The 14,531-nt window shown below is 38.3% G+C and overlaps 1 protein-coding gene across 1 annotated transcript in view; it reads right to left on the bottom strand.

Moving 5' to 3' along the window:
* The window catches only part of LOC144060061 (uncharacterized), an 85,209-nt gene extending 77,369 nt beyond the window's left edge, over window positions 1-7,840 (bottom strand). Inside the window, exon 1 of the mRNA XM_077579199.1 lies at window positions 7,767-7,840. The gene's annotated coding sequence lies outside the window, so the exon portion shown is untranslated. The remainder of the gene's footprint in view (window positions 1-7,766) is intronic.
* Window positions 7,841-14,531: the final 6,691 nt, after the last annotated feature.

Here is a 14,531-nt window from a genome sequence, read left to right as displayed (position 1 = left end):
CAGGTGACAGAGTGTTGATGATGCTAGCAAGGACAATGCCCTGCATGTGTCAAACAATTGGCAAATAATTTATGTCATCTTTTCCACTGTTATTTCCGCGGAGGGGCGCTAACCGTGTTGCCAATATCGAAGCTCCTGCAGGGGAGAAGGAGGGCGAAGCCAGGGATGTGCAACAATAAGACGGATGGATGGAGAGAAGAAGAGCGAGTGGGCTGGGGGGGGGGGAGGGGGAGAAGTGCCAGGCTCAGCTTTTTTTCCCCCTCTCTCTCTTAACCCCCCTCCTCCACGAAAAGACGCACGGCCGTCGCCGAGGAGACAAAACACGCGCGTGGCCGTCATTTGTCCGACATCTTACGTGACGCGAAGGCCCCTTTTCTCTCGCCGTGCCAGCCCGACCCGCGCCGCAGATGATGTATGTGTTTCTTCAGTCCCGTGATTACTAGCGCGGAGCTGCAAGAGCGATGCTCTTCACCTCATCAGTTCCACAGGCTGCGCTCCGAAGGTGGCTGAGGGATTCGCCGCGAGATGCCTTGTGACACGCAGCACAAGCGGGGCGGAGCGGCGCGAATATTATACAGTGCGTTTCGCCACAGCCACCCACTGTGAACAGATCAATCGAGGTGGATGAGGTGGATTACGATTTTAATAGAGTGCCTAGGAGCAGTAATTAAAAAGAATGATTATATTTTCCCCGAAATGTATGAAAAAGGGAACGGTCCATTGGGGCGGTGCAAAAAGCTGTAGAATGTGCATTGCTCATTTGGCTCATGTGTCTTTTGTGGAAACTTTCTCGACTGAACTCCAACCCACAGCGCAATTGTTATTATGACTACAGTGGTGTTGTCATCACTTTCTATGCATCAGACTTATGGACGTAGAAACACAAAAGTTTCAACCGACAAGCTGCAATAAGAGTTGTTTTACGCAGAGGATTAAGAATATATGCCTGTGACTGTTGTTATGTCATCTGACTGTGTTGCTACGTTGAGTTCAAATATCAGTTTCTCAAAGATGGGCTACATCTATGGCGTTTTCCATTGTTTGCTAGCGCTGAGCTAAATGGATTTCGCTAAAGCAAAGCTATTTTAGATAAAGTTGATTAAAATAATTCTCTTTATGTTTACTTTGACATTAACTTAGTAGTGGAAATTGGCAACTATGAGGCAAACTGTTGTTTGTTGTTGAGATTAATTCACTGCAACCATATCGCACTCATATCTTGAATTTTTGCAAAAAAATTAATAAATTATTGCTGTTACTATCAATTATTTTTAGAATCGATTGTTCAGTCGATTAATCGAATAATCTGATACATTTTGCAATTTAAGTGTTTTATAAAAGCATTTTTCCCCTGATTGCTATTTATTAACCAGTGACCGTTGTTTATTTCATATTTCTTATTCATATAGTGATTTGGAAAAAAAAAAAAGGGGGGTGGGGGGGTTGAGGTATTCGTCAACCTTTTCAAAACTGATTATGTTATCGGTTCGGTCACTGCTTACGTCTTATTTTGATTGAACACAGAAGATAATCAGTCTTCTTCCGTGAAAGACTACAGTGATTAATTACTGTTGAGATGCTGAAACCAGATCGACAATTTTAAATTTCGATTATAAAAATAGTTGTCAATTAATTTGATAATCAATTACATGTCGATTAATCAATACATTTTTTACAACTTTAAATTAAATAAAACACAGAACGGCGGCTCGGATCTTAGAGAATATCAGTCGGAGTGGATAGGAGAATTGCAAACTTTGTTATATATATATATATATATATATATATATATATATATATATATATATATATATATATATATATATATATGCACTTTATATATATATATATATATATATGCACTTTTTACAAAAAAATTATGATACTGTAGCTTGTCACCGTTTTACATTGCGAAGAAGTAGAAAAGCATTGTTGGGCCATCACACAAAAGCGGTTGACCTGTAAGTAACACTGACACCTTGTTTTCCCGCCCCCATTAATCACTGCCAAGATGGACGTCCAACATTCGTATTAGGTTTCACTTCATTTGAAATATCAAGAGGCCCGTTGCTGTCTCTCATTGCTGGACGATTCACAATAGAAGACGCAAAGAAGATCACTGTAGTTTTCCATACGCATATTTTATCTTTTTTTTTTTTTTTTACGTTAGCCAAACGTTGAGTGTAATTCAAAACAAATCCTCGTTCAAAGCGTGTTCTTGATTTATTTCTAAGTGCAATCCGTCTGACACGAAGAGATTCGTACCAAGTTGAACAGCGGGACAGGAAGGATGTTGTCACTTGAAAGTTCACGACTAAATCTTCCTGGCTGAGCTTGGACTCATTTAGAGCGCTGTGGGATGTCTGTCAACAAAATATCTGTCTGTCTCTCGGCCATTGTTCACCCAGAGAGAGAGAGAGAGAGAGAGATGTTTTTGTAGGGTGACCCCGGCCAACTATTTTGTGTCAACTGGTGTCAGGATACAAGTGCGATTTAGCAGCCTGCCTTCAGGCTCAACTCCAAACAACATCAGCAAATATGAAGTTCCTGCGAGGGCCAGCAGAGGCGACGCAGTGTTTTCATTTCATTTCAACCTGTGTTGTTTAAAGGTGCGGACCCTCACGCTGTGGGCGGAGTTTTTCTTACCTCATTTGACAAGTCGTGTCTTCCTTTGTCAAATGTGGCTGTCGCTTTAAGATCGTGCACGTTCTCGCACGCGCACCATGAATGAGCCTGGCACATATGTTGCGGTTACGCTTTGGGCCAGAGGTGGCAGTCGTGAGTAAAAAAAAAGTGCACTCTAAAAACTACTGGGTCAGAAATGGACCAATCCGCTTTATGGGGCATTTTTAACCAACTTTCTGTTGTTTATATAAAATGACCCAATTTGTTGACCCAAGTAAAGAGTTGTTTTACACTGAAAGACCAATTTCTTGACTCAAAGTTGGGTCAAATCGACCCAAGTAGAGGATGGGTCCATTTTTGACCCATAGTTTTTAGAGCGTGTCAAACTAAAGATCCTTTAATGTGCATTATTGTTTAAAAAATAAATAAATAAAGTGCCAGCAGGTACTAGTTGACCCCAAGGACAACATGAGTAGCCCACGGGTCTGTTCTAAAAATAGCAGACCAGAGATGGGACACTGTAACTTACTAAGAACTAAAACGGAAAAAGAGCGTTAACATTTATTCTGTACTGAATATTCTAGATTTTTTGTTAAAAACAAAATAGAAAAAAATGCTGCTTTTATTAGAAGAAGTCATTTTAGAGCTGGAATTTTAAGACCATAATACCGTGATATTTTTTTCTTGCGGTTATCATACCGCCAGAATGTAATCTTGGCACATGACTACATCAGAACTTGGCGAAAGTGGTCCATTTTCCCCAAAACATTTTTAAAACAATTTAAAATTCCTTTCGTGCTTTTAATATGCAACAACAAAACCGTCACTGAACATAGCACACATAAAGATGCTGTTTACATACAAAAAGAGAATGTGAACAGAATCCTGCATTTAGAATTTCCAGTTACCCATACCTAATTTTAATAAACATTATGCTATGATTACTATACTGAAAAGTTGAAAACTCTGTGATGTTACACTTGAGGTTAGAGCGCTATTGCTAGCAGGCTATGAAGTTCCTCCTTAATTGGGGGGGATTTATTTATTATTTTTATTTTTATTTTTATTTTTATTTTTATTTTTATTTTTATTTTTATTTTTATTTTTATTTTTATTTTTATTTTTATTTTTATTTTTATTTTTATTTTTATTGTTTTTATTTTTATTTTATTGTTTTTATTTTTATTTATTTATTTTTTATTTATTTTTTTTTTTTTTTTATTATTATCTTTTTTTATTTTTTTTTTTTTATATATTTTTTATTTTTTTATTTTTTATTTAATTGTATTTAATAAATAAATTAAATAAATAATAATTAAATTAATGAATCACCCAACCGAATGCTCATATGGCTTTACATAGTTCCACAAGACTTTTGTTCCACCAGGAAGGCCCAGTCTACCACAGTGGAAGCATTATTTCCCATCAAAGAAGAGGAAGTGCTCGGCGAGTGACATGACGCCATGCCCCCCCTTCAGACCTTTACCACGTAGCAGCTTTCATGTTTCAGTTAAGAGGAAGAAGAACAAGCGAACAATGCTGCCTTTGACCCCTCGATTATTTCTCAGAACGTCGGTCAGAGTTAAAGTATGTACACTTGACAGACACGAGATTAGGTATGCGGGCTTTGTCCAGTGAGATGCAATATAAATATTCTGGTTTTCCAAGAGAATATTGTGAAGGGTTAGCTGTAGGGGTGCGCCAAAAAATGGATACTCATAAGAATCGCGATTCTCATTTAGTACGACTCAGAATCGATTTTAAATGTCCCAAAATCGATTTTATACTGTCTTGCCCTTGTTTGTGTGTGCCTTTATTGGGAGCGCTGTTCATGTTGTACACGATTTGGCCACTTGAGGCAGTGTGTGCTCTGTTACGCTGTTAAGTTGTAGCCACATTAGAGCAGAAGGAAAAAGTCACGATCAAGTTATTCCAATAAAAGTTGTTGTTTTTTGCAGCGTTGGACAAGCAAGTTAACATGTTAACATGTTTAGCTGTATATATTCCTAAAGCGCTTTGTATGGATAGCCGTTCTTTTGAGTGATAAAAGTGCCGCGAGTAGCGCGCTGATTAGCATTAGCGAGTCAGACTGGAGTGGATCATGGATCAAATCGGAATCGAATCGTCAGACAGTCAAAGATTCCCAGCCCTGGTTAGCTGTAGAGTTCTAGTTTTGACTGAAAAAAATTTTTTGGGATTGAAAAAATTTTCAATTTAGCTGATTCAGCATAAGATACACCCTACAATTTGCGTCTGTTCAATAAAGACAATAAGTTAGGAAGTAAGATTCATTTGTTGATGTTACTCACAGTTCACGTTAGCCAGGGCTGGACGAATACAAAAAAAAAAATCGGCCCTTGCATTTTGACTTAGGCACGTCGGCCCAGCCTGACTAAGATGTAGTTCTGCCACTGATGTTTATTAATGATGTTTCATTTTGCTATCTATATTCAAAATTAATTAATGGACCGGTCCCTCTAAATTCTGGGCCAGTCTCTTGGGGCAAAATGAGAAAATAATCATTAAAAAGCACTGCATCGCCCCCAAAAGAAGCCGGCCCACCGGGCATCTGCCCCGTTTGGCAGATGGCCAGTCCAGCCCTGATGTTAGCTTAGCTGTGATTATGTTTTCCTTCCAGATGCCGGCTAAAGTTCGACGCCATTTTAGTGAGTTGAAAACCACAGAATCTTCAAAATCCCAAGTCCAGCCAGTCCAAAACTGGTACAGGACTTTTGGGAATTGAGCCCAGACCAAGACCTTCAAAATCTGGTCTCAAGATCGGTCTTAAAAAAATATATAAAAATATGTTAAGTATGGCTCTGAATTGTACGGAAGCGTATTGCATTCACTTGGGAGGGGGGGAAAAAACCTCCTGTTTTCTGACTAATTTTTTTGGGTTGCTTTGTTTTTTTGAGTAATTTTTTTTCTTTCTTGTTTTTCTGACTAATTTTTTTGGGTTGCTTTGTTTTTTTGAGTATTTTTTTTCTTGTTTTTCTGACTAATTTTTTTGGGTTGCTTTGTTTTTTTGAGTAATTTTTTTCTTTCTGTTTTTCAGAATATTTTTTTCAGTTTTACTGAAAAAAAAATTGGAAAAAAAAATATTCAGAAAAACAGGAGAAAAAAATATTCAGAAAAACGGGGGAAAAATTTGTAAAAAAATTATTTAAAAAAACAAGGAAAAAAATTATTATGAAAAACAGAGGGAAAAAATATTTAAAAAAACAGAGGGAAAAAAAATATTTAAAAAAACAGAGGGAAAAAAAATATTTAAAAAAACATAAAAAAAATATTCAGAAAAAGAGGGAAAAAAATATTTTAAAAAAATGAAAAAAAAATATTCAGAAAAACAGAGGAAAAAAAATATTTTAAAAAACAGAAAAAAAATTATTCAGAAAAACTGAGGAATTTTTTAAAAACAGGGGAAAAAAATATTCAAAAAAACAACACTCCCCCCAAAAAATTTGTCAGAAAAACAGGACTTTTTTTTTTTTTTCAGGTGAATGCAATACGCTTTCGTAGAATTGTACATAAAATGAGCACGATTTTAAAAACAGCTCTTACGTGAGTATGATGTCAGTGTGATGCAAAATAGCTCCAGTCCAATTCATGGAAAATACTGTGAACAGGTTGGATTATTTTAAAGACCCAAGTAATATCCCACAAGCTAAGTTTTATTTCTTATTATCGTTTTTACCTTCCGGCTACAAAAGCAGTCCATCCAGTTGAGTGAGTTTCAAAATGGGATGCTGAAAAACTCATTAGGTTACCCCCCCTGAACCTCCCTCAGCTGTGTTTGAGCTGCAGCAGGTTAAGTGTCATTCAGAAATTAGCATTCTCCTGCCGAAGCGCTGGACGTCACGTCGGCTGCGACCATTTTTTTTCTCTCCCAACTACATTAAACAAACCCTCCGAAGGCCTCAATGATGCATGCAATCTTAATTTTTATTACGGCAATTTATTATACACTCCCCGAGCTTATGACAGCCCCGACTGTCATTAACAGATTAATTATAATCCCCCCCCCCCCTCCTGTGCTCTAAATTAAAGAGAAACGGGAACGCATGCGTGCTTTCAAAACATGTAGAGCTTCTGGACAGCCGCGTTTCAACATTCCACTCCTTTTTTCCCCGGGACTAAATGAAACGAAGGAATCGGGATTGTGCCTGCGGCTATTGTGCATAACAAAGCACTCGGACACAAGTGATGCACTTCAAAAGGACACCGCCACCGACAGCACCTTCCAATTCATCATGTCAACTCCTTGCAGCAAATCTCTGCCCTTCAGCTGCGCGCACAAGTTGACCCTCTGGTGTCTTAAAACTAGCAAGAAGAAGAAAGTTCTACGTTATGTGATCATATTTCCTTGCCATCTCGGATCCTCTTAAATGTGTCTTGCAGAGAAAGACACAGTGGCTGTCTTGACCTGGGCAGCAATAACCAAAATTAAATCCACTCCAAACAATACTGTTTAGCCAGGAGCAAAGCAAGAAAAATTCATTGTTTGTCCTGCTATATCGCTCACATCTTTTTTTTTTTTTTTAATACAGTAAATTTCCTGTAATGCCCTCCCATGTGGGAAAGGAGAGCCAGAGTCGCCGATGCACTTTTTTTTGCTGCTTGAACACGGGGACGGCAGTCAAACGTGAAGATATTCGCTGCTGTCAGCCACAGCTCACGCCCAGACACTCACACACAGACTCACTGACGTTACATGCCACGCCACCAGGGCCCGCCTCTTAAAGGCACAATATATTCAGTGTAGTATTTTCTATACATTTTGAGCTTGCATGCGTTTTTGTGTGCGTGTTTGTTGAAACACAATGTGTTTAAAATGTGTGTTTTCATAAGTTTAAGTGTGTTCTATAAAATTAAAATGTTGCATGTGGGTGTTTTTTATTATGTATATTATCTATTGTTGATATTTTGGATTTTCCCGTACTGCAGTTGGATCTGAAACATCCTCATGATAAACAGGGGGTGGGTGGGGGTTACTGTATTTCCGACTCAAATACCGAACCTTTCACAATTACAATATATATATATTTTTTTAACTATTACAATATTAACACATGGTCCGTCAATAACGAGCTTAATCAGCCATTTTTCCCCAAACAACAAGTCAACAAACAGAGCAAACTCACCCGTGAAGACACATTTCAGACGTCTGTCAAAATCCAAAGAGAAACGCTCACTTGCGTGGGCCAAGGTCCGGAATGTGTCATTTAAATAACTTTAAAAGCTGCACGCACAAGCTGCCTCTATGACCTTTTGACCTCACAGAGCTCTGATTGGTCAACCAATGACGTCACACCTGTGAACCGGAAGTAAAGGAAGCCGAAATCACCTGCCAGCTTCCTTTTTCGAATACAGTACTGTGACTTTGTTTGCATTATGTGAGTGTTCTTAACAACCTTTTCTGGACTTCTTTTTTATATATATATATATATATATATATTTTTTTTTTTTTGTTGTTGTTGTTGTTGTATGGATTTTACCTTCTGGGCCTTGGTCAAGACACGTGTCCTCGGACTTCTATCTCCTCTCCCGCCATAAAAGTGTCTTCTTTGGTGAGTTTGCTCATTTTTGTTTGTTTGTTTGCTGGTTGGTTGTTGGAAAATGTGTTTATTTAAGTTTTATCATGCTTTTCGTTGAGATTGTTGAAAAGTTACTAGAAAACCGTGACTGCTTTTTTGAAATGTTTGTATGGAGTGTTTTGAGTGCTGGTTTGAATATGGCGGTGTTCATAGCGGACTACTTTCATTACCAAATGCACACTTTGATCCGTGTTGGCCACACTTGTAATGCTGATCATTTTAAGCCCTGCCAAGACGTGGATCTCACTTTGGTAACATCTGTATTTGTAGCTTCAACAGGCTTTTGTAGCGTTTCACCAAAATTGTCTTGAATGCAGCCTTTGTCATCCGAGTAAACAAATAGATGTTTGTTGTGTTCATGAGTGAAGAACCCGTTTGATGTGGTGTTGCTTTAGTCGCAGTTGTAGCCTGGCGCACATGCAGTAACGGAGGTTGTCATGCATTGTCAGCGTTGCTTTCCTCAGAATCCCCTTTTCTTTTTTTCCCCCTTTTCCTTATGTTTTATGCGCAGTTCATGTGTAGGTCATCTGAACAGGACCAGCTGACCCATAAATGCATTTTGTCATTTAATCGCACGTGTCATCATATTGTTTGAGAAAAGCTACATGACATCTGTAGTAAACAGAATGGATTGGTATTTGTATGGCTATATAAGACTTATGTGTCTTATTTATTACGAATCTATCTATCTATCTATCTATCTATCTACAGTATCTATCTATCTATAGCTGGCTGGCTTGCTAGCTGGCTGGCTTGCTAGCTAACTGGCTAGCTATCTGGCTGGCTGGCTGGCTAACTGGGTAGCTATTTGGCTGGCTGGCTGGCTAACTGGGTAGCTATTTGGCTGGCTGGCTTGCTAGCTATCTGGCTGGCTGGCTTGCTAGCTATCTGGCTGTCTATCTATCTATCTATCTATCTATCTATCTATCTATCTATCTAGTGTTAGATATTATTAACATTTCAATTCTTTATTTTCATATATTAACCATTGTTATACATTATTAACATCTTAATTCTTTATATTAACCATGTTGAAAGGTTTTATAGACGTGTAAAGCAAGTAGTGTTGAACTCAGTATAATTTGACCTTAAGCTGGGACATATTATTTGGTCTAGAAGTTCCTTCTCTGTGGGAAAACACATTTGGTCCTTGAGAACACAATCTGTTTCGAACACGCACCCCTGACTCTGTTTTCGCCATCGCTCATGGAAAAGTACCCAGAGAGTATGTTTTGTCTACAAATGAAAGAGAGGCGGTCGGTTTTAACTATAAGAAGCCATTTTACACGCGGAAGAGGCACATTCGGCGCTCTGAATTCCACCTGTTAAGTGATGAATTGGAGTCTGTTACGATGTCCAGAGATCTCTGATAGATTAAAATCATTTTTGCAAAGGTGTTTTTTCTTACATTAAATCTGTCTTCAAGTTTTGGAACACGCAAAGAGGACAAATAATTTTATTCCTCTTTCACTAGCTAGCTATCTGGCTGGCTGTCTATCTATCTAGCTAGCTAGCTATCTGGCTGGCTGTCTATCTAGCTATATGGCTAGCTAGCTAGAAATCTTACCTTACCACAAAAACAAAAGTGCAAAGTTATGATTTACATACTGTAACTTTGACGAATAATGTATTTAAACTGTGCATTAGGTGTACTGAGGTGTTTTAAATGCAATTTATTTGGCGCGTGAGTCTATATGTATAACTTATAACTGAGCACAGGCCACACAGTGACACATTGATTCAGCGAGATAAGATGATCACAAACTCGCCAGTTCCCGCTTCTCACAGGAAGGATCGTCAGTGCTCAAAGCAAATATCACAATGACAGATTGATACATGGGGATGCCAGACCATGTTGATAGTAGCGATCTATATGGAACGCGGGCCAGAGCAGCAACAAGAAATTACTTCTTCTTTTTTTTTTTTTGTGTGTGATGCATGGATCCCGCTGCTGAGCCTAGTTCATGGAAAGTTCAGATGAGCGGCCTGCTCTGTCATGGTCCTTTTTGAATAGATTCATTCTGCGCTATCTCGCTGGCAGGCCCGGGGTAATGGATGAGGTGCAAGGCTCTAACAAAAAGCACATCTGCATGCACACGATAACGTGTTTCACAAAGGAGTGGCGGCTTGCTTTGAACAAGGACCCTCTTGGAGATTTCCACACATGGTCCTCATAAACAGTTGAGATCCTCAAGTGACCGAAATATAGCTGGTTTGAGGTTGACTTCTTTTATTCTGAACAGTTTTTTTTTTTTTGTTTTGTTTTGTTTTTTTTTTCTCAGGAGAGCTCAGTATTGTTCATTCGATTTGACATCATCATTGCTCTCCTTTTTTTTTAAAAAAAAACAAATAAATTAAAAAAATAATAATTTTTTTTTTGTTTGTTTGTTTGTTTGTTTTTTTGAACAGTTTCTTTAAGCCAGTAGTTGTTTAATGTCGAATATGTTGTCGCTTAACTCACATTTTCCGAGTAGCTAGCTGTAAGTTACAACTCTTCTGGGTTTTAGCCCTAACATTTACAATGACAAAACTGATATTTTCTTACTTAAAAAAACATTTTTTTCTGTTGTTTTTTTTTGCTATCAATGTTGTTTTGGGGCAATTTCGTGGACATTTTCTGGTGATTTTTTTTTCTTCTGTGGTTTATGAACATTTTATGGCCAATTTTTGAATATTTTTAAATATTTTATCTAAGCAATAATATATATGTAGAAAAAAATCTTCTTCCTTTTTAAATATTGTTTAAATATTTTATCCAGGATTAAACTGCCACTTCCTGGTGTTATTGTTTGGGTGGTTTAGATAATCTGCCAGCTGTGCGAGTGCATTAGCACTGATGCTAACTAATTTTGCCAGACACAATAGTATGAGGACAAAATGACTGTAATGAACGAGCCGCTGTGGCTACAAAGCGCTCAGAAATGCATTCCCTCTTTGCCCTTGCTCTACTGAGCGCACGTCATCGCTCGGCATGCGCATAGTATTGTATAATTGACTGGCTGGCCCCGAGGCAGCTGGAGGTGTTCGCCACCTCCGCGGTCACACCTCGGTGCCTCACAGTTGGCGAGGGCGGCCGTGCCACAAATCACACCCCGCTGACAGCCGCGCTCTTTACCTCGCATCCTGCGGAAATGCAGCCGCCGCAACAAAATGCCTGGAAGCTACGACGGCGCGTTTGGAGCATTACACCAAAGTTTTTGCCTCTGCTTTATCTGCAAAACCAGACCTGATTAACTGTGAGCAAACGGCGGTGGCATTTACTCCGCCCGTAACCTTTAAATATGGCAGAGGAAAACCTCTGCTCCGAGCAAAGAGAAGATTTGGCCAGAGAAATGCATTGTGTCACGCTCTCGAGAGGGACCAGATGGGGACGAGTGCTTGTGGACGAGCCAGCGGCAGTCGGGAAAAGGATGATTGTACATTTATGTATTAGAATATAAGACTTGAAAAGTCAAACTCACATAACAGATTTATTAAAGCCAACGTGGTTGTCAATCTCTTGCATAGCTTTGCTCATTGAATATACCATGTTGAGCCACAATATGCCCGACAGCGTTGACCTTTACTGCAGGGGTCAGCAACCTTTGCTGTTAAAAGAGCCAAATAAATAAGGAAAAATGTGTGTGGAGCTGCAAATCGTCTGAAGATTGTGATGAAGGAAACTGTGTGTTAGTGTTAGTCTAATGTACTAAAGGCCTAAGAGCTGCACAACAGAAATGTTTTTTGTAATTTTTTATGCATATTTAGAATTTTTAGACCAATTTCTGCCGTTTTCTTTTCTTTTTTTTTTCTTTTTTTTTTTTGCAATTTATGGTCATTTTCTGCCTCTCTTCTTCCATTTTTTTCTGTTTTTTTTGTTATCAATTTTGTTTTGGGGCAATTTTGTGGACATTTTTTGGTGATTTTTGGGATGTCTTCTGTGGTTTGTGAACATTTGATGGCCAATTTTTGAATATTTTTAAATATTTTATCTGAGCAGTAATATATATGTAGAAAAAATCTTCTTCCTTTGAGGACATTTTGTGGCTATTTTTTGACTTTTTTTTTCTGAGGATTTTTGCTCTAATTTTTTGGGCAATGTTGTGGACATTTTCTGGTAATTTGGGGGATTTACTCTTTTGTTTTGGGATATTTTAAAGTCAATTTTTGAACATTTTTTATAAAAAAATAAATAAAAATAAATGTAAACAAAAATATTAATTTCCATTTTTTGGGGGGGAGCCACAGGAGAGTGACTTAAAAAGCCACATTTGGCTCCAGAGCTGCAGGTTGCAGACCCCTGCTCTACCATAAGAGACCAAAAGTGTTGTACTATACTGAAAAAATATCATTGACGTTATCAACAATCAACTTTGGCTCGACATTCGTCACATTAGACTACAAAACTGTCAGTCATGCAACTTCTCTATTTAATAAATGTACATTTTTGCTAAAGCTATAAAACGTTCATCTAGAGAAAGGGCCAAAGTGACACAGTTTTCAGTATTTTTTTTTTTTCATAAAAATGTGTAAATGACCCATGAGGATTGTAAGGATAACAACCGGTGCAGTTCTTTCAGGGGACCAAAAATGTATTCAGATTGCGCCTGGTGGCTTGAGTGCATACCAAAAATGTTCAAGTTTGATTGTTAGCCCATTTATCATTATTCTCTTTGGCAAACACAATCGCAGTGCTTCCCAGAGGAATTAGGGCAGAACTGCAGAAGACAAATAATTTACTAGCACTTTGCTTCACTGAGCAGCACCGTCAGCCTGCCAGGAAGCATCCATTTTAAAAACATACATCTTTGCGTCTCTAGGCGCTGCAATAACTCACCGCGTTCAATAAATACATGGAAATGATGTACTTATTGTGTTTATTATTATTACTTTTCACACACTGAAATTTAGATTCGGTGTATTGTCATTTGTAATGTCAGGTTCTGTATTGATTACTGCAGACAACCTAGCAAGCAAGATTATGCCAAAGCTTCATTCAGCTGCCGTGCCGATGCAGCTAATGATGTAGTTTGGCGGATGTATTTTCATTTTTTTGCAGTTTGACTACGGCGAATGATCGCAACAGTCCATCCCAGAATATAAATGGTACCACATGTCCATTTGTAGCGTCTTACACATCCATCAACTGAGATGAGCAAATGCATAGTGTTGCCCGCTATGCTGCTATTTAAGGAGATCCATTTATTTATTTCTTCATTTATTTAGAGCCACACTTGCCGTTTTAGTTGCTGAGCACACCCACACGCAGACCCGCTGACGACGTCACGCACCAACCCGCCAGGCCCCGCCTCTTAAAGACACGCAAATGCTACAATATGTACAGTAGTTCCCATATGTATAACTTCAAAACTGTTGGGTCAATTTTGTAATTCAACTGTTGGGTTACACTACTGGGTCAGCGTTAAGGTGAGTTTTACCTGACATTTGATTGAAATTAGATTTAATTATTGAACCATTTATTGGGTAAGAAATGCATTCATTATCCAACTATTGGTATAGGCCAGGGGTGTCAAACTCTTTTTAATTCAGGGGTTAATTTTTTTACCAAATTTGATCCAAGTGGGCCGGACCATATATAAACTATAAATAATGACAGGTTGTTTTATTTCCAAATAATCCTAAATATTTTCTGAAAAAAAATCCCATTTATTATCTTAATACAGGGTTCCTTGGGGGGGGGTGCATTTAAAAGGAAAAAAAAAGGACAAAACCAGCAATAATAGTTAATTTTTTGTTTAAAAAAACTGCAGTTTGTGTGGACCTCACGGGCCAGATTTGACCACTTGATGGGCCAGTTCTGGCCCGCATGCCATATGTTTGACACCCTTGGTCAGCGTTAAGGTGAGTTTTACCTGACATTTGATTGAAATTAGATTTAATTATTGAACCATTTATTGGGTAAGAAATGCATTCATTATCCAACTATTGGTATAGGCCAGGGGTGTCAAACTCATTTTAATTCAGGGGCCAATTTTTTTTACCAAATTTGATCCGAGTGGGCCGGACCAGTATGTCTGTGGCATAATAATAAACTATTACAAATGACAGGTTGTTTTTTTTTCCAAATAATCCCAAGTATTTTCTGAAAAAAAATCCCATTTATTATCTTAATACAGAGTGAAATGAAACTCCTTTGGAGGGCCAAAACCAGCAACAATAGTTATTTTTTTATTTAAAAAATGCAGTTTGTGTGGACCTAACGGGCCAGATTTGACCACTTGATGGGCCAGTTCTGGCCCGCATCCCATATGTTTGACACCCTTGGTATAAGCTGTTGGGCTTGAGCTTGATCTACCACATTGGGTTACAATT

The sequence above is a fragment of the Vanacampus margaritifer genome, chromosome 11 (genome assembly GCF_051991255.1).
Source record: "Vanacampus margaritifer isolate UIUO_Vmar chromosome 11, RoL_Vmar_1.0, whole genome shotgun sequence".
NCBI classification, from domain to species: Eukaryota; Metazoa; Chordata; class Actinopteri; order Syngnathiformes; family Syngnathidae; genus Vanacampus; species Vanacampus margaritifer.
This window is presented reverse-complemented; position numbering and strand designations above follow the sequence as displayed.